This window comes from Macrobrachium nipponense, chromosome 24, assembly GCF_015104395.2.
Source record: "Macrobrachium nipponense isolate FS-2020 chromosome 24, ASM1510439v2, whole genome shotgun sequence".
In the NCBI taxonomy this organism is placed as follows: Eukaryota; Metazoa; Arthropoda; class Malacostraca; order Decapoda; family Palaemonidae; genus Macrobrachium; species Macrobrachium nipponense.
The window spans coordinates 74,053,611-74,074,913 of NC_061091.1; the positions used below are offsets into that span (position 1 = coordinate 74,053,611).

The 21,303-nt window shown below is 48.7% G+C and overlaps 1 protein-coding gene across 4 annotated transcripts in view; it reads left to right on the plus strand.

Moving 5' to 3' along the window:
* The window catches only part of LOC135205791 (phosphatidylcholine:ceramide cholinephosphotransferase 1-like), a 384,192-nt gene that overhangs the window by 253,002 nt on the left and 109,887 nt on the right, over positions 1 to 21,303 (plus strand). The window contains exon 2 of one of the 4 annotated variants that reach the window (XM_064236936.1): positions 16,516 to 16,548. The exons of the other annotated variants lie outside the window; for them this stretch is intronic. The gene's annotated coding sequence lies outside the window, so the exon portion shown is untranslated. The remainder of the gene's footprint in view (positions 1 to 16,515; positions 16,549 to 21,303) is intronic. 4 annotated transcript variants of the gene reach the window in all.

Genomic DNA, 21,303 nt, shown 5'->3' on the forward strand with positions numbered 1-21,303 from the left:
TTAGGAGAAGGGGGGAGGGATATTAGTGTCAGACCTAAGATAGCTAGTCGTCAGGATTTTACTTCAGGGGAAGTTTCTAAGTTAGGATCTGACGATGATGATGATGATGACGCGGATTCGTGTGATATTGATGTTTCCTCGAATGGATGTCATGATGTAGAATTCAAGAAACTTTTTTTATTTAATTTTGAGTTTTCTTCCTCAGGCGAGGCCTAAAGAGCAGAAGCAGCCTCCGCCTCGTTGTATTACAGAAGGGATTTTTCTTGACGGTCCTTCCCGGTCACGGGAATTTTTACGTTTTCCCTTTGCCCAGAGGTTCGCGAGAGTGAGGGCGGACGTTGCCGCTAAACTTTCGAAGGTGATCGGGGAAGGGAAGAGGAAGCTCTCTTCTCTTCTACGACACCGGAGAGGAGTTTACCAGGTGGCGGATGATTCTTCATTCTCTCAACCCCCCAAGCCAAATCCTGATTTTGTCCGACTTTCAAGTCAACCCTTGCCTTCTAAGGCTTCGGTCTCTGTCTCAATTGAAGATTTTATTGCTATGGAGGCTGTTATGAGCTCCTTACAAGAAGCTCAATCCTTCAATATGTGGGTCCTCGGAGGGCTTTTAATGTATATCAAGGACTCCGGGTTTGTTCCTCCTGATGCTCCTCTTTTGAGAAATTCTGCTCATCCATTTCAATCGCTTCTGTACATCAGAACGAGCTTGCTGCTTCAATGCAGGCCTTTCTTGTTTCTCTAAGGCGTAACCTGTATTTGTCGCAGTTACCCTCCTCTGTATCGGAGATTCAGAGAACCCGTATGTTGTCCTCGTCTCCTTTTGGCGATTTCCTTTTCGATATTTCTGTGCTTTCTGAGGTTTTGAAGGAACATCAAGGTGATGCCTCTTCCCAAGCTCACTGGGCCTTATCAAGAGCTTTTTCCTCTGGTCTTCCTCCCGTTCCTTCAAGGAGTAAGCGTAAGTTTAGGACCAGATCTGTACCTTCTGCTCCAGCCCAACAACCTCCTTCTGGCTCTTTTTTTCCAGAGTACATCTCAGGTTGCTGGTGCCTCTACTTCATCCTCTGGTGCTCACCCTTTGAAACGCGGGAGAGGTTCTTGGCGTGGCTCTAAGGGCAGAGAAAGAGCTCAACCTCCAGGAGGACCTTCTTCTTCTTCTTCTTCCTTGTCTCTGCGTAAGAATTTTCGGAAGTAGGAGTCATCACCTCGCCTGGAGACCGCAGTAGGAGCTTGTCTCTCCCGCCATTGGTCAGCTTGGCAGGGGAGAGCGGTGGATGCTTGGGTGGTGGAGGTCCTGAAGGAAGGTTACGAGATCCCTTTTGTTTCCAGACCTCCACTTTCCAATCGTCCTCTCGAGTTCAGCAGTTATTCCCCTCACTCAATCAGGGGTCAAGCCTTGGAGAAGGAACTTTCAGCCCTCTTGGAGAAGGATGCCATAGAGCGAGCTCCTCCTTCTCCCGGGTTTTACTCTCGGATGTTTGTAGTTCTAAAGGCCTCGGGTGCCTGGCGCCCCATCATAGATCTTTCGGTTTTGAACAAGTTCATTCTAAAGTCCAAGTTCAGGATGGAGACGGTCCAGACTGTTCTTTCATCCGTCAGGAGGGAGGACTGGATGATTTTTTCCATCATCTGCAGGATGCTTATCTGCAAATCCCCATCCATCCAAGAAGCAGACCTTACCTTCGGTTTTTCACGGACTCGGGAGTTTTCCAGTTCAAGACCCTTTGTTTCGGCCTCACCACTGCTCCACAGGTCTTTTCTCGGGTGATGGCTCCTGTTTCAGCTATTCTGCATCAGTTAAATGTAAGGATGCGTCGGTATCTGGACGATTAGCTAGTCCAGGCCGAATCTCTAGAGAAATGTCTCCGGTCGAGGGAGATAGTTCTGTCTCTTTGTGTCGAGTTGGGCATTCGTGTCAACTTCGACAAGTCCAATCTAATCCCTTGCCAGATCATGACTTATCTGGGGATTGTTTTGAATTCCCAGATTTTGAGGGCTTCTCTCGCTCAGAAACGGATAGACAAGCTTCTGAGTCTGATCGAAGAATTTTTGTCCTCCGTAACGCAGCCAGTTTCTCTTTGGAGGTCTCTCCTGGGCCATTTGTCATCCCTCATCCAACTGGTTCCCGGAGGTCGTCTCAGAATGAGGTCCCTTCAGTCGACACTTCGCCAGTCATGGGATTTCGTGTCCGAGGACACGATAGTCGCCTCTTCTCCACAATGTCGGAAGGATCTCCGTTGGTGGATGCAAGTTCACCGCCTCAAGTCAGGGACATCTCTTCTTTCGGTTCCTCCGGACCTAATGTTTTGGTCAGACGCCTCGGATCAAGGTTGGGGCGCACACCTGGGCTCCGAAGCCGCTTCGGGCCTTTGGTTAGAGGAGGAGAGGATCATGTCAATAAATTGGAGGGAACTGAGGGCAGTGTACCTAAGGCCTTCTTTCATTTCAGGAACAACTGTTGGAGTCGGTTGTCGCGATCTTTGTCGACAACACCACAGCAGTCTCGTACTTGAGAAACCAAGGCGGCACACAGTCGGATCTTCTCACTCAAGAAGCCCGATCAATCCTGTGTTGGGCGGGAGAAGACAGGGGGATTACGTTGGTCCCTCAGTTTATCCTGGGCCATCACAACGTCTTAGCAGACGCCTTGTCGAGACCGAACGAAGTTCAAGGGTCAGAGTGGACACTTTGCCAGGAAGTCTTCGACAGCCTCAGGAAGAAATGGCCTGTCACAGTCGATCTGTTTGCCACCCCACTGAATTTTCGGTGCCAGATATTCTTCACCCCTTACCAGACTCCTCAGAGTGCCGGGACAGACTCTCTTTTGCAGGACTGGGAGGGACTTCAAGCCTATGCTTTTCCTCCGTTCTCTCTGGTGAGGTCAGTCCTCAACAAAGTGAGGGCAACCAAGCGTCTGGATCTCACCTTGATCGCCCCCTTCTGGCCACAGAAGGAGTGGTTTCCCGACCTTCTGGAAGCACTGGTGGAACCCCCCATTCGCCTGCCAGAGAGACCAGATCTTCTCAAACAACCCCATTTTCATCGGTTCCATCAGAGGCTCCACATGCTTCATCTTCATGCCTGGAGACTGTCAGGAGGTTCTCCAAGCACGAAGGGTTCTCCTCCAGAGTGGCGCGACAGTTGGCTCTTGCCAGACGGCAATCAACCAGAGTAAATTATCAGGCTAAATGGTCGGTTTACAGACGTTGGTGTAAGTCTCAAGGACATTCAATTTCTAGACCTTCCTTACCGAAAGTAGCGGAGTTTTTTAGTTCATTTACATCATGACAGGGCCCTGTCACCTTGTGCATTAAGGGTTATAGGTCTATGCTTTCCTATGTTTTTAAGGCAAGGCTCCCTGAGATCTCTTCATCTTATGTCATTAGAGATTTACTTCGATCTTTTTCCCTATTTCGACCCAGGCCGCAGTGTTCGCCTCCGACATGGGACACTTAACAAAGTCCTTCAAGCCTTAAGGTTCCCTCCGTTTGAGCCTCTGAATTCTGCCAAATTTAGGGACCTCTCTTCTAAGACACTCTTCCTTGTCTCACTGGCTACAGCCAAGAGGGTGGGTGAACTGCAAGCACTCTCTTTTCTGGTTGCCAGATCTGGACAAGACATGATTTTGTCATACCTTCCTGAATTTGTCGCAAAGACTGAATCGTCTGATAATCCCATTCCCAGGTCTTTCGTACTGAAGTCGCTGGTCGACTTTGTCGGTAATTTAAATGAGGAATTAGTTCTTTGCCCTGTTAGGCGCTCTCATGCTATTTACGCCGCACGAAGGACATTCAGGGTTGTCCCCGTCATCTGTTTGTTTCACCCCGAAATGTTCAAGAAGACCTATTTCAAAGAATGGTGTATCCTTTTTTCTCAGAGATCTGATCGTTAAAACTGGTGGTTTCGGCTGCTGGGAAGACCAGACGCCGAGAGCACACAGTATTAGAGCAGTTGCTACATCAGTAGCTTTTATGAAGAACGTCTCAGTCGCCAAGGTGCTTGAGGCGGCAACTTGGCGTTCGAATTCTGTTTTTGGCTCTTTTTACTTGAGGGATACTTTCTCTAGTTTCTAGGCGACCTTCGTTCTTTGGGCCGTTGATGATGGCAGGACAGGTCGTCAGAACAGAATTAGGTAGTCTTCCTGTTTTACGTTGGTTGCTACCTGTATATTATTCATTAATTTTTGTTTTGTTGTATATATTTTTTGTTTTTGTATTATAACCTAGGGCAGTTTTTTGACGTAGTTATAATGGGAATTAGGCATTTGTGGTATTTAGGTGTTGTTGATGACAAGGACTGACTGCTTGGCAACTCATGCTGCTTCCATTGTCAGTGTGAAATGGTTCCAGCCACTGGGTTGTCGGCACTGGCGACGTACGCTTCTCCAGAGTCGATGCTGACCTAGGACTAGCCACTGGTTTCGCTTGTCCTGACGACTCCTGCTTCTTCCACTGTCCTGGACAGGGAATTAGTCGATGGATCGTCTGCTGTCATCTGGTGACTCGCTCACCATCTACTTTTTGTCTCACCTGTTTTCTCGGAGTCAGACACTCGTGTGAGATCAGGCGACATTTAGTAGCCCTGAGTTTCTTGTTGACGAAGTCGGTTTGCGTTGATACACACCCCCGATGATCGTGTAACATGAGACCAGGTTGGACTGTCAGGCATTCGTCCTTCGGGACTGAATCGCCTTTTTGCTCCGCGCTCCTTTCTCTTGGCACCCGAAAGCTCGAGTTAGGAGTTGCTCATGAGCCGATTCGTTGCTGGCGACGTCGGGTTGCGTTGATACACCCGCAAGGTTTACTTAGCTTTGAATCGCCCAGACAGTCCAGACACTCATCCTTTAGGGAAAAAATAGTGCTTGATAGTCTTCAGGGTGCAGCCTTGCTGTCCGCAATTCGTCTGACTGGTCACCTGGTCGGTCACCTGACTTTAGTACAGACGGACTGACTATGCACTTACTCCTTGTCCTGTGCTACCGCAGTTTGGTGGCATTATGGTAGGAGACTTTGAGTTGTTAGTATCTTAGACCTTGGGTTGAGTTTTGACTGCCTATGATATATATTTCTTTGTTTTTCTCCTCCTATTCTGTCCGAAGGGGAAATTGTATTCAGATTCCCTCCTCCTTTTCAATGTGGTTAATCGGGCTAGATAAATTATATTAAGGTAATGTTTATTAATATGGAATTTTTATTCTAAAATTAATATTAATAATACTTACCTGTATAATTTATCTAGCCCTAAATCCCCAAAAACCGCACCAAAATTTACCACATTGGCAACCCTGTTACCTCCTATTCTGTCCGCCAATTGGCAACACTGTCGTTGACAGATACAAAAACCTTCCCTCAAATCAGTTGTGATAGGCAGATCGTGGGGTAGGATGGGTGGGACTAGATAAATTATACAGGTAAGTATTATTAATATTAATTTTAGAATAAAAATTCCATTACTAAATTATAGGTCTTATCCTAAATGGTGGGGTTGACGTTTCTCTAGATGATGGTCTTAAGGGCTTGCTCGTCCTCCTTATACCTTTGGTGGAAGTGCCCTTTGTAAAAAAAGGTTGATGAGCTCTGGGATGTTAGGGCGGGGTTCCTGGAGGTACCAAACTTCAACATTCTTTTGCTATCACAGCATCAACGGTGTGATTAGTGTGTACGTTGTCGACGAGGACCTGGGCTGTTCTAGTTCGCTATGTGTGTCACACCAGGAAGAGTAGTGCGAGAGGGCCCTCCTGACGAAAGCGCTGATGGTGGAGCGCTTATACCTCTTAGGACACTCGCTTTCTCTGTTCATGCACTTACCCAGGTTCATTGGCTTTGTGTAAATGTTTATGCGGAATCAGGTGTCTTGCTGCTCGACAAGAACATCAAGGAAGGGGAGGCGGCAGTCTTGGCAGTGCTCTATCGTAAAGGAAAGGCAGCTGTGATCATGGAATGCACGTCGCAGCTGCTCTATCTTTTCCTGGGAGTCGGCGCAGACGAAGCTGTCATCAATGTAGCGGACATACATCCTTGGTTTGCTGGAATTCTGGAAGCCCTCTCTTCGATGGTGCCCATATAAAAATTTGTGAAGAGGACTCCAAGGGGAGAACCCATCGCCACCCTGTTCGTCTGGGTGTACATGTGGCTGCGGCGATCAGAGAAGGGGGGCTTCTTAGTGCATGTTTCCAGCAGGGCATGTTCAGGGGACGTTTATGGGTGGTGTGTTGGGGTCCCTGTATACCTTGTCCAAGATTATTTAAATGGTCTCATCATGCCCTGCTCAAAATCTACACTAACAAGGCCCCCTTCTCCGACCACTGCGTCCTTTTCGTCTGGTTTGGGGTCAGGTGCTGGTATCTATGTCCAGGCCAAAGAAGTAGCTAGCAGTCCCCCAACCACTGGCCATTCTCTAGCTGCGTGCTTTTTGTATGGTTTGGGGTCAGGTGGTGGTATCTATCTAGTTCCAGGCCAGGGAAGTAGCCAGCAGTCCCCCATCTACTGGCCATTCTCGAGCCACGTCCTTTTCTGTCTTGGTTTGGTTGGGTCAGGCTAGGTGACAGTTTCTATGTAGGTCCAGGCCAGGGATGGAGCCAGCAGCCTGCCAACAGCTAGCAGCCATTCTCCAGCCGCGTCCTGTTCTTGGTATTGGATTGGGTGTGTTCGGTTCCGGTCAGGTCCCGGTGTCTATCTAGGTCCAGGCCAGAGAAGGAGCCAGCAGCCCCCCAACTGCTGGCAGCCGTTCTCCAGCCACGTCCTGTTCTTGGTCTTGCATTGAGTTGGTTCGGGTCCGGTCAGGTGCCAGTGTCTATCTAGGTACGGACCAGAGAAGGAGCCAGCAGCCCCCCAACTGCTGGCAGCCGTTCTCCAGCCACGTCCTGTTCTTGGTCTTGCATTGAGTTGGTTCGGGTCCGGTCAGGTCCCTGTGTCTATCTAGGTACGGACCAGAGAAGGAGCCAGCAGCCCGCCAACTGCTGGCAGCCGTTCTCCAGCCGCGTCCTGTTCTTGGTCTTGATGGGTGTGTTCGGGTCCGGTCAGGTGGCGGTGTCTATCTAGGTCCAGGCCAGAGAAGGAGCCAGCAGCCCGCCAACTGCTAGCAGCCGTTCTCCAGCCGCGTCCTGTTCTTGGTCTTGATGGGTGTGTTCGGGTCCAGTCAGGTCCCTGTGTCTATCTAGGTCCGGGCCAGAGAAGGAGCCAGCAGCCCGCCAACTGCTAACAGGCGTTCTCCAGCCGCGTCCTGTTCTTGGTCTTGATGGGTGTGTTCGGGTCCTGGTCAGGTCCCGGTGTCTATCTAGGTCCAGGCCAGAGAAGGAGCCAGCAGCCCGCCAACTGCTAGCAGCCGTTCTCCAGCCGCGTCCTGTTCTTGGTCTTGATGGGTGTGTTCGGGTCCAGTCAGGTCCCTGTGTCTATCTAGGTCCGGGCCAGAGAAGGAGCCAGCAGCCCCCCAACTGCTGGCAGCCGTTCTCCAGCCGCGTCCTGTTCTTGGTCTTGATGGGTGTGTTCGGGTCCGGTCAGGTGGCGGTGTCTATCTAGGTCCAGGCCAGAGAAGGAGCCAGCAGCCCGCCAACTGCTGGCAGCCGTTCTCCAGCCGCGTCCTGTTCTTGGTCTTGATGGGTGTGATCGGTTCCGGTCAGGTCCCGGTATCTATCTAGGTCCGGGCCAGAGAAGGAGCCAGCAGCCCGCCAACTGCTAGCAGCCGTTCTCCAGCCGCGTCCTGTTCTTGGTCTTGATGGGTGTGTTCGGGTCCGGTCAGGTGGCGGTGTCTATCTAGGTCCAGGCCAGAGAAGGAGCCAGCAGCCCCCCAACTGCTGGCAGCCGTTCTCCAACCACGTCCTGTTCTTGGTCTTGCATTGAGTTGGTTCGGGTCCGGTCAGGTGCTGGTGTCTATCTAGGTACGGACCAGAGAAGGGGCCAGCAGCCCGCCAACTGCTGGCGGCCGTTCTCCAGCCGCGTACTGTTCTATGTCTTGGATTGGGTGTGTTCGGGTCCGGTCAGGTGGCGGTATCTATCTAGGTCCGGGCCAGGGAAGGAGCCAGCAGCCCCCAACTGCTAGTGGTTGTTCTCCTGCTGCGTCCTGTTCTTGGTCTTGGATTGGGTTGGGTCGGGTCCGGTCAGGTGGCGGTTTCTATCTAGGTCTGGGCCCAAGAAGGAGCCAGCAGCCCCCCAACTGCTGGCAGCTGTTCTCCTGCCACGTCCTGTTCTTGGTCTTGGATTGGGTTGGGTCGGGTCTGGTCAGGTGGCGGTGTCTATCTAGGTCTGGGCCCAAGAAGGAGCCAGCAGCCCCCCAACTGCTGGCAGCCGTTCTCCAGCCACGTCCTGTTCTTGGTCTTGGATTGGGTTGGGTCGGGTCCGGTCAGGTGGCGGTGTCTATCTAGGTCTGGGCCCGAGAAGGAGCCAGCAGCCCCCCAACTGCTGGCAGCCGTTCTCCAGCCACGTCCTGTTCTTGGTCTTGGATTGGGTTGGGTCGGGTCCGGTCAGGTGGCAGTGTCTATCTAGGTCTGGGCCCGAGAAGGAGCCAGCAGCCCCCCAACTGCTGGCAGCCGTTCTCCAGCCGCGTCCTGTTCTTGGTCTTGGATTGGGTTGGGTTGGGTCCGGTCAGGTGGCGGTGTCTATCTAGGTCTGGGCCCGAGAAGGAGTCAGCAGCCCCCCAACTGCTGGCGGCCGTTCTCCAGCTGCGTCCTGTTCTTGGTCTTGGATTGGGTTGGTTTGGGTCCGGTCAAGTGGCGGTGTCTATCTAGGTCTGGGCCCGAGAAGGAGCCAGCAGCCCCCCAACTGCTGGCTGCCGTTCTCCAGCCACGTCCTGTTCTTGGTCTTGGATTGGGTTGGTTTGGGTCCGGTCAGGTCCCGGTGTTTATCTAGGTCTGGGCCTGAGAAGGAGCCAGCAGCCCCCCAACTGCTGGCGGCCGTTCTCCAGCCGCGTCCTGTTCTTGGTCTTGGATTGGGTTGGTTTGGGTCCGGTCAGGTGGCGGTGTCTATCTAGGTCTGGGCCCGAGAAGGAGCCAGAAGCCCCCCAACTGCTGGCTGCCGTTCTCCAGCCGCGTCCTGTTCTTGGTCTTGGATTGGGTTGGTTTGGGTCCGGTCAGGTGGCGGTGTCTATCTAGGTCTGGGCCCGAGAAGGAGCCAGCAGCCCCCCAACTGCTGGCGGCCGTTCTCCAGCCGCGTCCTGTTCTTGGTCTTTGATTGGGTTGTTTTGGGTCCGGTCAGGTGCCGGTATCTATCTAGGTCTGGGCCTGAGAAGGAGCCAGCAGCCCCCCAACTGCTGGCGGCCATTCTCCAGCCGTGTCCGGTTTCTGGTCTTGGATTGGGTTGGGTTGGGTCCGGTCAGGCCCCCCAACTGCAGGTGGCTGTGCTCCAGCTGCATCCTGTTTCTGGTCTTGGATAGGGTTGGTTCGGGTCCAGGTTCAGCGTAGGCCTGCTTGGTCTGTCCTATCTAGGTCTGGGCCAGAAAGGAAGTCCAGCCACGCCCCCAAGCCCCCTAACTTGGCGGCGTTCTCGCCTCCAGCCGCGTCCTGTTCATTGGTCTTGGATTATCGGGTCAGGCACCGGGTTCATGGTGCCGGTTTATTTCGATCTAGGTCCTAGCCATTCTCCTGCGTCCTTGTTCTTTCCAGTCTCTAAATTTCCTGGCTCACTACACTATCTTGGTTTCTTGTGTTGGAGGATAGCACACTTTTCTGGCCCATCTCCTTGGTTACTTAACTGTATCTGCAAAAGAAATGAAAAATCTGAGTTAAAGATTGGTTTGAGGAAAAACAGTGAGAAATAGAGAAAAGAAAAGAAAAATTTCAGTCACTCAAACATTCATTCTTCTTTCAGCCTTCATATTCCTCTGATTCCCTCCCTTCCCAATCCCAACATGCACTCACGCATCCATACTCGCAAATATTCACAAATGAGCGCGCTCATACACACACACACACACACACACACCACACACTACTTCTCTCTCTGTCTCCACTTCCACTTGCCTTATGCTTAGTTTCTAAATATGCCTCTTTGGTGTCAGTGAAGAATTCTTCGAGGATGAAGAGGATTCTGGCTCCGGACAGAGCACCAGCCTGCAATAGTGGGCTCTATGATTTTGTCATAGAGGAGCAGGAAGCAAAATGGAAGAATTTTCAGATCGAGAAAAAGGACGAAGATCCGATGCTGCTCCAGAGATGTCACTCACTCAGGAAAGAGAGTTTTGTTTGCATCGAGGCTGAAATCCTCCTGGAATTTTAGGAAAACTTCATTTGTTTTAAGGAAAAATGGAATCTCCATTTTGTAAGAAATTCTTAGCAGAGGCGGAAAGATGGAAGAAGAGACAGAAATTCGAGGGAGAAGCAGACACATTTCTGGAAGGATTCATAGGGGTTTTGGATACTTCAAAGACTCCATTTTTATCTCAGAGAAATTCAGTTCGTTGGGAGGAGGAAGAGGAGGAGGATCACTATTGCCTCTTTTTTTTTCTGTCATCTTCCCACTGCTAAGAGTTTCTTAAAATTTTTATTATTCTAAAATTCCGGGAATCTCTCACGAATAAAGACAAGGGAAGGTAAAATTTAATGAGAGGATGACTTTGTTCGTCTGATCCCTAATGAAGCTCCCCAAGAGAAGGAGACAGACGGAGGACCTACAAAAACTGCAGAACAACTACCTGAGGAAAGGAAAAACTGAATCGTCCAAAATGTTCTTCGATTTGCAAGTTCGAGTTCTTCGTTATTTTAGATTTTTTTAAAATGAATTATATACTTATAGTTTATTAAAATGAATTAGATTGTAAAAAAAATGTGAAAGTCAAAATGTTTGATAGAATTACTCTTATTTTATTCGTATCTTTTCTGCATTAAACAAAGGCATCACATATAATGGTTGAGCAGTTCTAATGCACCAAAAAAAATGGTCTAACACATCACTCATATTGTTCAGTATTCTTGTATAAATATAATAATGTAAACGTTTATGAATGAATAAGAGATCAACAATGATTGGATGTGAAAGCAAAGAGTAATAAAGATGACTCTTGTGTCCACTGAGCGTCCTGAGACGCCATGTTCACACCTTCATTATCAAATGACCGAGAGAGAACCACCAGTATTCATTAACATTACTCTCTCTCTCTCTCTCTCTCTTCTCTCTCTCTCTCTCTCTCTCTCTTCTCTCTCTATATATATATATATATATATATATATATATATATATATATATATATATATATATATGAATAATTATCATAAATTGTTCGAGCTACAGATGTCCTTTTAGTATGCAATACGAATTATTATCAACTAAAAAAATTCCCCTTCGGTTTACGTATATAAAAATATAATAATTCCGAGGTAGAGCGAATTAGATATTAAAGGACATTTGTAGCTCGAAAAAAAATATTATATATATTATATACATATATATATATAGAGAGAGAGAGAGAGAGAGAAGAGAGGCGTCCCGGACCTGCCTCAAGAATCAAGCCCAAATTAACCTTGATCTTAAACTATCGACATTTTGATCGAGATCATCGGTGCATCAGGGCACCATTAACTTTGGTGGTGTTCAGTTGTCATCGTCAGATTAAGAAATATTCACCAAACGCTGTATGGGCATTTGTATATTTATTTGCACATTTTCTTGGTTCCTCCTCTCTTATTAGAGTATCCGGAATTCTCCTCACTTCCCTTCTGTTCCATCTGCTTAAGGAGGAACAGCGGTCTCGCGCTCTCTCTCTCTCTCAGTAGCTTCCTTTGAGGGTCTGTTACGTATGAGTAGTATTCATATTCTGAATAATAAATAATAATAATAATAATAATAATTCACTATCAGGAGAGAGAGAGAAGAGAGAGAGAGAGAGACGCGTCGAAAGTCTCACAATATTCTAAATTTAGTCGAATATAAATTAGCCCTTGATGACTGCATAATTAAAGACCTCTCTCTCTCTCTCTCTTCTCTCTTCTCTCTCTCTCTCTCTCTCTCTCTCTCTCTCTCCACTTTAAATTTTCCATCCTTAACTCTTGGAATTAGACTCAGGCTCGAAATCTTTGCAAAGGTTATGTCGATCACGAAAAGAATCGATTACTCCCCCCCCCCCCCCCCCCCGACTCCCACACACACAAAAACCTTTTCCCGTCCTCCCTCCTACCCCATACCCCCCTACCCCGCCTCCAGGTGAGTTTAAACTTTTTTTTTTTTTTATTAAAGATAGAATTATCCCGTGGTTGTTAAACGAAGTATGTCGAACTTTTGTCAATTATTTCAAAGGTGGAATGTGACGACAAGGGCTCGTGGTCCAGTGGTTATCCCCTGGTAATTAGTCTCTCTCTCTCTCTCTCTCTCTAGCTGTATTTTATCGAATCAAATCCATAGCAATTTTGTCTAAGTTTTAGCCCAACCCAACATACGGATTAATCAGTCTTGGTTTAGCATTACATTTACACAAATAAAATGTTAACCCAGTGACTTGAAACATGAGCCTATAATAATCTATTTAGTGGCTGTACCAGGATTGTTTTGGTGGTAGACTGTGCTGACTTACAGGTAAACTAGGATTGTACTAAGTGAGTGGAATACAGAAAGAAGCGATCAGTTGTAAGAAAATGTAAAAAATAGAGGAAACAAATTAATAGATAAATTGATAGAAATGCAGCACCAACGTGTGGCATCTTTGCGGGGACTGTCTCCACCCTCTAAAAATGGATGTTATACATTGTTGATGACGAATCAAATCGAGGGCGTGTGTGTTCGTAACGCGTCACAAAATGTGCCTTTGTGAATGTTTCATTCGGACATTTACGTCGCATTCGGGGAACGCGGTTATATGGATTCTGTTCCCTCATTCGCTTCGGCGTTGAATCACCACCGATGCAATAATGATGACCCTGGTGTTGGCTGTAGCGTCGCGTGACTGATCAAAAGTAAACAAGTAAACAAACGCCGAAGAAAATACGCTACTGCGTCTAATCAAGGCTGTGCGATCCGCGGCCCACGAAATTTCACCAACGGCCCTGTGGTGGCCTATATCGTTGCCAGAAGCACGATTGTGGCTGAGTTTTACCTTCGATAAAATAAAAACTAGTGAGGCTAGAGGGCTGCAATATGGTGCGTTTGATGATTGGAGGGTGTATGATCGATATACCAATTTGCAGCCCTCTAGCCCCTGTAGTTTTTGAGATCTGAGGGCGGACTGAGAAAGCCATCACTATAGTTTTCTTTTACGGAAAGCTAAATGGTAACTCTACTGTTGCATTATCCTAAGACGTTAAGGGATAGACTAAAGCCAGTGTCAAAGATGGCCATCAACTTTAAGGATTGCATTAGTAAATGCTAAAAGATATAAAGAAGGATTTCATTTGTATTCAAATATTGTTTACCAGTCACCATCTGCATCATTTGTACCTACTGTAAGTTTGATTTGCGTATCCTTTGGGCTTCAGGGATAGACTAAAGCCAGTGGCAAAGGAGGCCATCAACTTTGAGGATTGGATTTGTAGACGCAGAAAGTTCTAAAGAAAATAGTTTTTTGTTTTTCTTTATTCAATTTCTTCCATTCATCATCATCATCATCATCATCTTGATCGCACAATGAACACTCACTTTCATAAATATAATGATGAATAGATGTTCATCAACCACACACACACACACACACACACACACACACCCCCCCCCCCCCCCCCCCGCCCCCCCAAAAAGCACAAATATAATACTGAACAGAATCCTTTACAGCGACTCAGTGGCGTGGTCGGTATGGTGTTGGCGTGCCACCTCGTTGGCCGCGAGCTCGATTCTCGGGCATTCCACTGAGGTGTGAGAGATGTGTATTTCTGGTGGTAGAAGTTCACTCTCGACGTGGTTCGGAAGTCACGTCAAGCCGTTGGTCCCGTTGCTGAATAACCACTAGTGGTTCCATGCAACGTCAAAACACCATACAAACGAAAGTACAAACGAACCAGTTAAAAAAATCGTATACCAAAGCCGTCTTCTTCTTTTTTTTTCTTCTTCTTCTTCTGTTATTGTGGTTTATGTTGGACCAAACACTCGGCGTCCTTCGGCCCCTGTCTGCAACTCCTATCATTCTTCTGACTGTACCTCCTCAGGAGGATCACATTCCTCCCACTTGTACCTGTCCTCAACCCTCTCCTGGAAACTGCTTTTTGAGGTTTTCCTCCTCCAGTTATTACGCCTCTCAGACTTTTCCGCCTGATGACAGTGACCGTTTCAGCGGTGGCGCTGCATGGCGACCCGATCATATTATCGGGTCCGGGGTTTGGACTGTGGCCTAAATCCTACTATACTCTGTTTTCTTTTCCATCTGTCCATCCGCCTGTGGTGTTTTTGTATGGTAACACTGCTTCCCGGGCTTTAGATAGTTACATTTAGCTTACATTCAACGATTATAATAATATCCTATTTCGAATATTAACGGTGTAATTCGCATACAGTAAATTATTAAAACACTTTTTAGTTACAAATGTACACCCAGATATCCTTTTATTTACCTAAAACTTACAATTAACGTAACTATCTAAAGCCCGGGACGCAGTGTTACCATACAAAAACACCACAGGCGGATGGACAGATGGAAAAAAACAGAGTATATATATTCTGTTCTCTGCTCCTCTATCTCTTCTAGCGCTGATTCTCATCAGCGTAGCTGTAGGGGGGAGATTTTTCTCCCAGTTCCATCTTGAGATCCGCGTTGTCAGTCAGTCAGTCTCCCGAAAAGACAGACGCGAGATAATCTCGTCTAATTGGCACCAATGTCCTCGGGTGACATCTGTCGCTGCTAATTGCAGGTGCCATGGTGCTGCTGCTGTTGCAGAGCTGATCGTGAGGTATGCGTGGGCGTGTATGTATAAGTGCGCGCGCGTGGGCGCTCAGGGGCGCCGCAGGTGTGCGCATATCTTTCAATTTTTTTTTTAACGAGATATGATATCTTGAATCTGCAGGAACTTAGCTTGTAAAAGATGGTACTGGTACAGACGTTTAGGTTAAATATGTGTATACATATACATATATACATATGTATACACATACAGTTTATTATATATATGTGTATAGGTATGCATACATACATACATATCTTAAATATACACAGGTATACGTAATGTCCATGGAGAAAGCGAGAGAGAACACTTAGCAGTACGGTACAGTACATACATACATTAGCAGCATTACAGTACAGTACACATTAGCCACACAATAGGAGCAGCCAACCTTAGCCACCTCTGCAGGAGGAGGAGCGCTGTTGCAAACTCATGCATAATGCGAGCTGATCCATTCCTTGTTCGGGTTCTACAGAAAGGAAGGTCTCCTACATAATTAAGTCTGTGTTGTCAATGTACAATACGAATTGGGTGTATTGATTCCGCCTTGGTAGCGCTTTCTTCTCTCTCTCTCTCTCTCTCTCTCTCTCTCTCTCTCTCTCTCTCTCTCTCTCTCTCATTTTCTAATCACTGATCTTTTTCCGTTGCTTGTTTCAAATGGAGACCATAATATTCTTTGGAAAGGTTGAATTTGAAGTTAGTGGCCCCTGTGGTGGGTTTGTTCCTTTTGAATATGGACGATCTTCTGAATAATAATAATAATAATAATAATAATAATAATAATGGAGAAACAAATCCACAGTTATGTAAATGTACATATATCTAAATTTAAAAACAGCAAGGATAGCTTTCGGGAATCTGTGCGGTTCCCCTTAGTTAGGGAAACCGAACACATTCCCGAAAGCTATCTTTGCTGTTTTTAAATTTAAATATATGTACATTTACATAACTGTGGATTTGTTTCTCCATTTGAAGACTCGTGCTATTATGAGGATTTTTTAATAATAATAATAATAAAGTGAAGTACATCAGTCAGTGGAACTCGTTGCGAAAAGCAGGCGACCATTATAGAGTTCACAAAACTATGACAGGTGTCCCAAATGGGGAGGAATCCGAGTGTCAACCGTGCCAGTACGAAATGCCACCGTGAAAAATAGATGCCTTATTGATAATACCATTCTGGTCATGGAATGTACTACTGTCTGCCATTTGGCAGACCTGGCAGAGACAGTGGGTATGGGTAGACGACCTCCTGGATCTGGAGTCTCGTTGTTCTGGACGTAGAACGTCTACTTGAGGACTAGATTTGAATAACAAGTCTAAAGGTGCCATCGAGTTTTCTGTACAGTGTATAATGCTGTATGAAACTCTCAGCCGGCCCTGTGGTGACTTGTGTTGTTGGCAGCTATAGCGGCGGCGCCAGACGCATGATCATGGTTAAATTTAACGTTAAATAGTGTATAAACTACTGAGGCTAGAGGGCTGCAGTTTGCTACGTTTGATGATTGGAGGGTGGGTGGTCAATATACCAATTTGCAGCCCTCTAGCTGCAGCGGTTTTTGGGATAGCCATCTCAGTAGTTTTCTCTTTCAGTAAACAAAAAAAAAAACGTAAATAATTCGAAGTTCATTTCTCAAAGAAATGTTCTTCATCCATTTAAGTTGTCATAAAGATCATTTGAATGTCAGTATCAAGTTGACTGATTTGTTTTGCTTGTTTTTCTCTTTCAGGTAGGTGACTGTCAAGAAGACCTGCAGATTCTGGTAAGTTCCCCTTTTAAGGGGGGGGGGGCAGCCCCAGGAGAGCTGTTCATCAGCTTAGTGGTCTGGTTTGGCTAATATATATTTATGACCCCTTGAGACTCCTCAGGATATGACTGTAGGCCCCCATGATAAGATTTGAAATGGCGAATCTTGTGGAAAGGTCAGATCAGACATAATGGTAGGTTGTATGCAAGTTGTACCGGGTATAACCAACGCCATCTTGAATTCAATTCAAGATGGCGTTGGTATAACAAGCAGCGCTGGCCCGAACGTGTCTAGCAACCAACTGGCTACTTAGCAAAGGGACCTACAGCTGATTGTGGGATCCGAACCACATCGAGAAATGAATTTCTATCACCAGAAATACTTTCCTCTTATTCCGCGTTGGCCGAGCCGAGAGTCGAACTTCGGACCACCGGATTGGTAGCCGAGCGCGAAATCCACTCGTCTAAAGAGGAACTCCTCAGGGAAAAACACAGCATTTCGTCTCTGGCTGGTGAGTTGAGTTACCTAACCACTGGACCACTAGCACTCGTTATCCAATAAATATAGGAGATATAATATTATTATATATACCTATATATATCTATATATATATATAATATATTTAATATATATCTATATATATATATATGTGTGTGTGTGTGTGTGTAGAGAGAGAGAGAGAGAGAGAACCCTATTGTATCCCACTTGAGACAGTAATTCAGACCATTTGCTGAAGACATGAGACCTCAGTCAATATAGATTTAAACGCCTCCCTCAATTGGGCAGCGAGTTACTGAGAGAGAGAGAGGGAGAGAGAGTTGCGTGCTTGGAATTGAATCAGTTAATTGAGAGAGAGAGAGAGAGAGCAGTAGATATGTGCTTGGAATTAGGTAAGCGAGAGAGAGAGAGAGAGAACTAGATTTGTGCTTGGAATTAGTCAAGGGAGAGAAAAAATAAATAAATGTGTGCTTGGAATAAGATAAGAGAGAGAGAGAGAGAGATCTTCAGCATGTTTCAATTGTCTGTAACTATACTCTGTTTTTTCCATCTGTCCACAAGCCTGTGGTGTTTGCGTATGGTAACACTGCGTCCCGGGCTTTAGAGTTAAGCTATGTGTAAGTTTTAGGTAAATAAAAGGATATCTCGGTGCACATTTGCAACTGAAAAGTGTTTTAATAATTTACTGTACGCGAATTACACCGTTAATATTCGAAATAGGTTGTTATTATTATTGTTGAATGTATGCTGAATGTAGCTATCTAAAGCCCGGGACGCAGTGTTACCATACGCAAACACCACAGGTGGGTGGACAGATGAAAAAAAAAGAGTATAGTGTGATAGACTGTCATTGCCACAGTTGAACGTGACCCCCATGATTTTGGGAGTGGGAACTGACCTGACATGAGGTCATCATCTGCTCGGTGTCGTTCACATTGCATTAGCCGCACATATTACCAGGTTTTTATTTTTTTTTATTTTTAGTTAATTAATTTTTTATATAGATTGTGAATAATACTTACAATGATATTTTTTGTAATTGTAGCTCTCTAGATTTTTGTTTTATTATTTATTTGTTTATTGTTTTCGCCGTGAAACGTCTTGGTGTGTCTTAGTGAACTAAAGATAAATTCCTGAGAAAAAGTAATGTCATTCTTATCAGTTCTGGAAGAATATCTTTTTGGTCGACAGTGGTGCCAGTTAGAAAGAGAAGTGTGAAAACATTAGGTCTGGTCAGTATTTGGAAAGGTGACCAGCAATGAAAGCCAGACGACTTTGCCACCCAAACTCCCCTGGGGCCAGGAAACTTGCCCCAGAAGTTCAGTACTTCCAAATTGGCCACAGACTTCGGGAGGGTTCGGTTTGGAGTGAAAATGGATCACATCGAAGCCTCCTCACTTTTCTCTGCACTTTTAACATTTTGGGAATCAGTTATTCTCTTGGGAATGCCCTTGGCAGTAGCAGCCTGACTGGGAATTCCCTTGGCAGTAGCGGCCTGCCCAGGAATACCCTGGGCAGTAGCGGCCTGCCCAGGAATGCCCTGGGCAGTAGCGGCCTGCCCGGGAATGCCCTTGGCAGTAGCGGCCGGACTGGGAATGCCCTTGGCAGTAGCGGCCTGACTGGGAATGCCCTTGGCAGTAGCAGCCTGACTGGGAATGCCCTTGGCAGTAGCGACCTGACTGGGAATGCCCTTGGCAGTAGCAGCCTGACTGGGAATGCCCTTGGCAGTAGCGGCCGGACTGGGAATGCCCTTGGCAGTCGGGCGGCCGAAACTGGGAATGCCCTTGCAGTAGCGGCCGTACTTTTGGAGGCCCTTGTGGCAGTAGGCTGCCGTACTGGGAATCCCTTGGCAGTAGCGCCTTACTGGGAATTGCCCTGGCAGTAGCAAGGCCGACTGGGGAATGCCCTTGGCGTAGCGACCTGACTGGGAATGCCCTTGGCAGTAGCAGCCTGACTGGGAATGCCCTTGGGCAGTAGCGGGGCCGGACGGGCACTGCCCTTGGCCGTAGCGGCCGGACTGGGGATGCCCGTGGCAGTTTAGCGGCCGGACTGGGAATGCCCTGGCAGTAGCGAACCTGACTGGGAAGCCCTTGGCAGTCGCGCCGATCTGGGGGAAGGCCCTGGGCAAGTAGCGGGACCTGCCCTTGGGAATGCCCTGGGCAGTAGCAGGCACCTGACCTGGAATGCCCTGGGCAGTGGCGGCCTACGGGAATGGCCCTGGGCAGTGGCAAAGGGAATGGCTGGGATGCCCTTGGGCAGGTAAGCGGCCATGGAACTGGGAATGCTCCCTGGGCCAGTAGCGGCCTGGACTGGGAATGCCCTTGGGCAGTAAGCGGCCTGACTGGGAATGCCCTTTGGGCAGTAAGCGGGCCTTGGCAGGGAATGCCCTGGGCAAGTAGCGGACCTTGGCATGGGAATGCCCTGGGAAGTAGCGGCCGGCCTGGAATCCCTTGGCCAAGTACCGGGCCATTGACTGGGAATGCCCTTGGGCAAGTAAGCGCTGGCTGGAATGGCCTTGGCATAGCTGGCCTACGGGAATGCCCTTGGGCCAGTAGCGGCCTGACTGGGAATGCCCTCTGTGGCATAAAGCGGGAGCTGACGGGAAGCCCTGGGAGTAGCGCCTGGGAACTGGGAATTGCCCTTGGCAGTAGCGGCCTGACTGGGAATCGTCCCCTTCCCAAGGCAGTAGCGGCTGGACTGGGAATGCCCTTGGCCCCTGAGTGGGAATGCCCTGGCAGTAGTGGCAGACTGGGAAAGCCTTGGCATAAGCGGGCCAAGGGGGGGTAGGGGGGGCCTGACTGGGAAGGCCCAGCAGTTAAGCGGCCTGACTGGGAATGCCCTTCGGCAGTAGCAGGCCCTGACTGGGAATAACCTTGGGCAGTAGGCGCCTGAACTGGGAATGCCCAAGCAGTAAGCGGCTGATCGGGGAATGCCTGGCAGTAGCTTGCCTGACCTGGGATGCCCTGAGCAGATTAGCGGCCTGACTGGGAATGCCTTTGGCGGGAGTAGCGGCCTGCCTGGGAATGCCCTTCGCAGTAGGGCATGAATGACTGGGAATGCCCTTGGCAGTAAAGCGGCCCTGACTGGGGAATGCCCAATTCGGCAGTAGCAAGGCCTTGACTCGGGAAGCCCTTGGCTAGTAAGCTGGCCTTGGACTGGGAACAATGGCCCTTGAGGCAAGTAGCGGCCTGACTGAGGAATGCCCCTTGGCAGTAGCAGGCCTGACTGGAATGCCCATTGGCAGGTAGCGGCCTGACTGGAATTGCCCTGGCCAGTAGCGGCCTGACTGGGGAATGCCCTTTGGCAGTAGCGGCCCTGGGGACTGGGAATGCCCTTGGCAGTAGCAGGGCCATGACTGGGAATGCCCTTGGCAGTAGCGGCCTGACTGGGAATGCCCTTTAGGCAAGTAGCTGCCTGGTAACTGGGATAATGCCGCCCTTGGGTCCTGACTGGGAATGCCCTTTGGGCAGTAGCGGCCTGACTGGGAATGCCCTTGGGCAAAGTAGCGGCCCTGACAATGGGAAATTGCCTCCCTTGGGCATAGCGGCCTGACTTGGGAAAGCCGCCCTTGGCCTGACCTGGGAATGCCCTGGCAGTTAGCGGCCCTTGGACTGGGAATGGCCCTGGGCAAGTAGCGGCCATGGGACTGGGAATGCCCTGGGGCCAGTTGCGGCCTGACTGGGAATGCCCTGGGCAGTTGCGGCCTGCTGGGAATCCCTGGCAGTTGCGGCCGGGAACTGGGAATCCCCCTGGGCAGTTAGCGGGCCTGACTGGAAATGCCCTGGGGCAGTACGGGCTGACTGGGAATGCCCCTGGGCCCAAGTAGCGGCCTGACGGGAATTGCCCTTGGCAAGTAGCGGCCTGACTGGGAATGCCCTTGGCAGTAGCGGCCTGGGAAACCCCTTGGGAATGGCCCTTGGCCTGGAAACTGGAATGCCCTGGGGCCGTTATCGCCTGACTGTGAATGCCCAATCCCTGGCAGTAAAGCGGCCTGACTGGGATGGCCCTGCACTTTGCGGCCTGACTGGGATGCCCTTGGGCGTTGCGGCCTGACTGGGATGCCCTGCCCAGTGGCGCCTGATGGGAATTGCCTGGGCCATGGGTTGCCCGGCTGGACTGGTGATGGGCCCTGCAAAGTAGTCCTGACTGGGATGTTCCCTGGGCCGTAAGCGGCCTGACTGGGAATGCCCTGGGCAGTAGCGGCCTGGGAATGGGATGGCCCTGGGGCAATAGGCCGCCCCTGGGAACTGGGACCTCGCCCTGGCAGTTGCG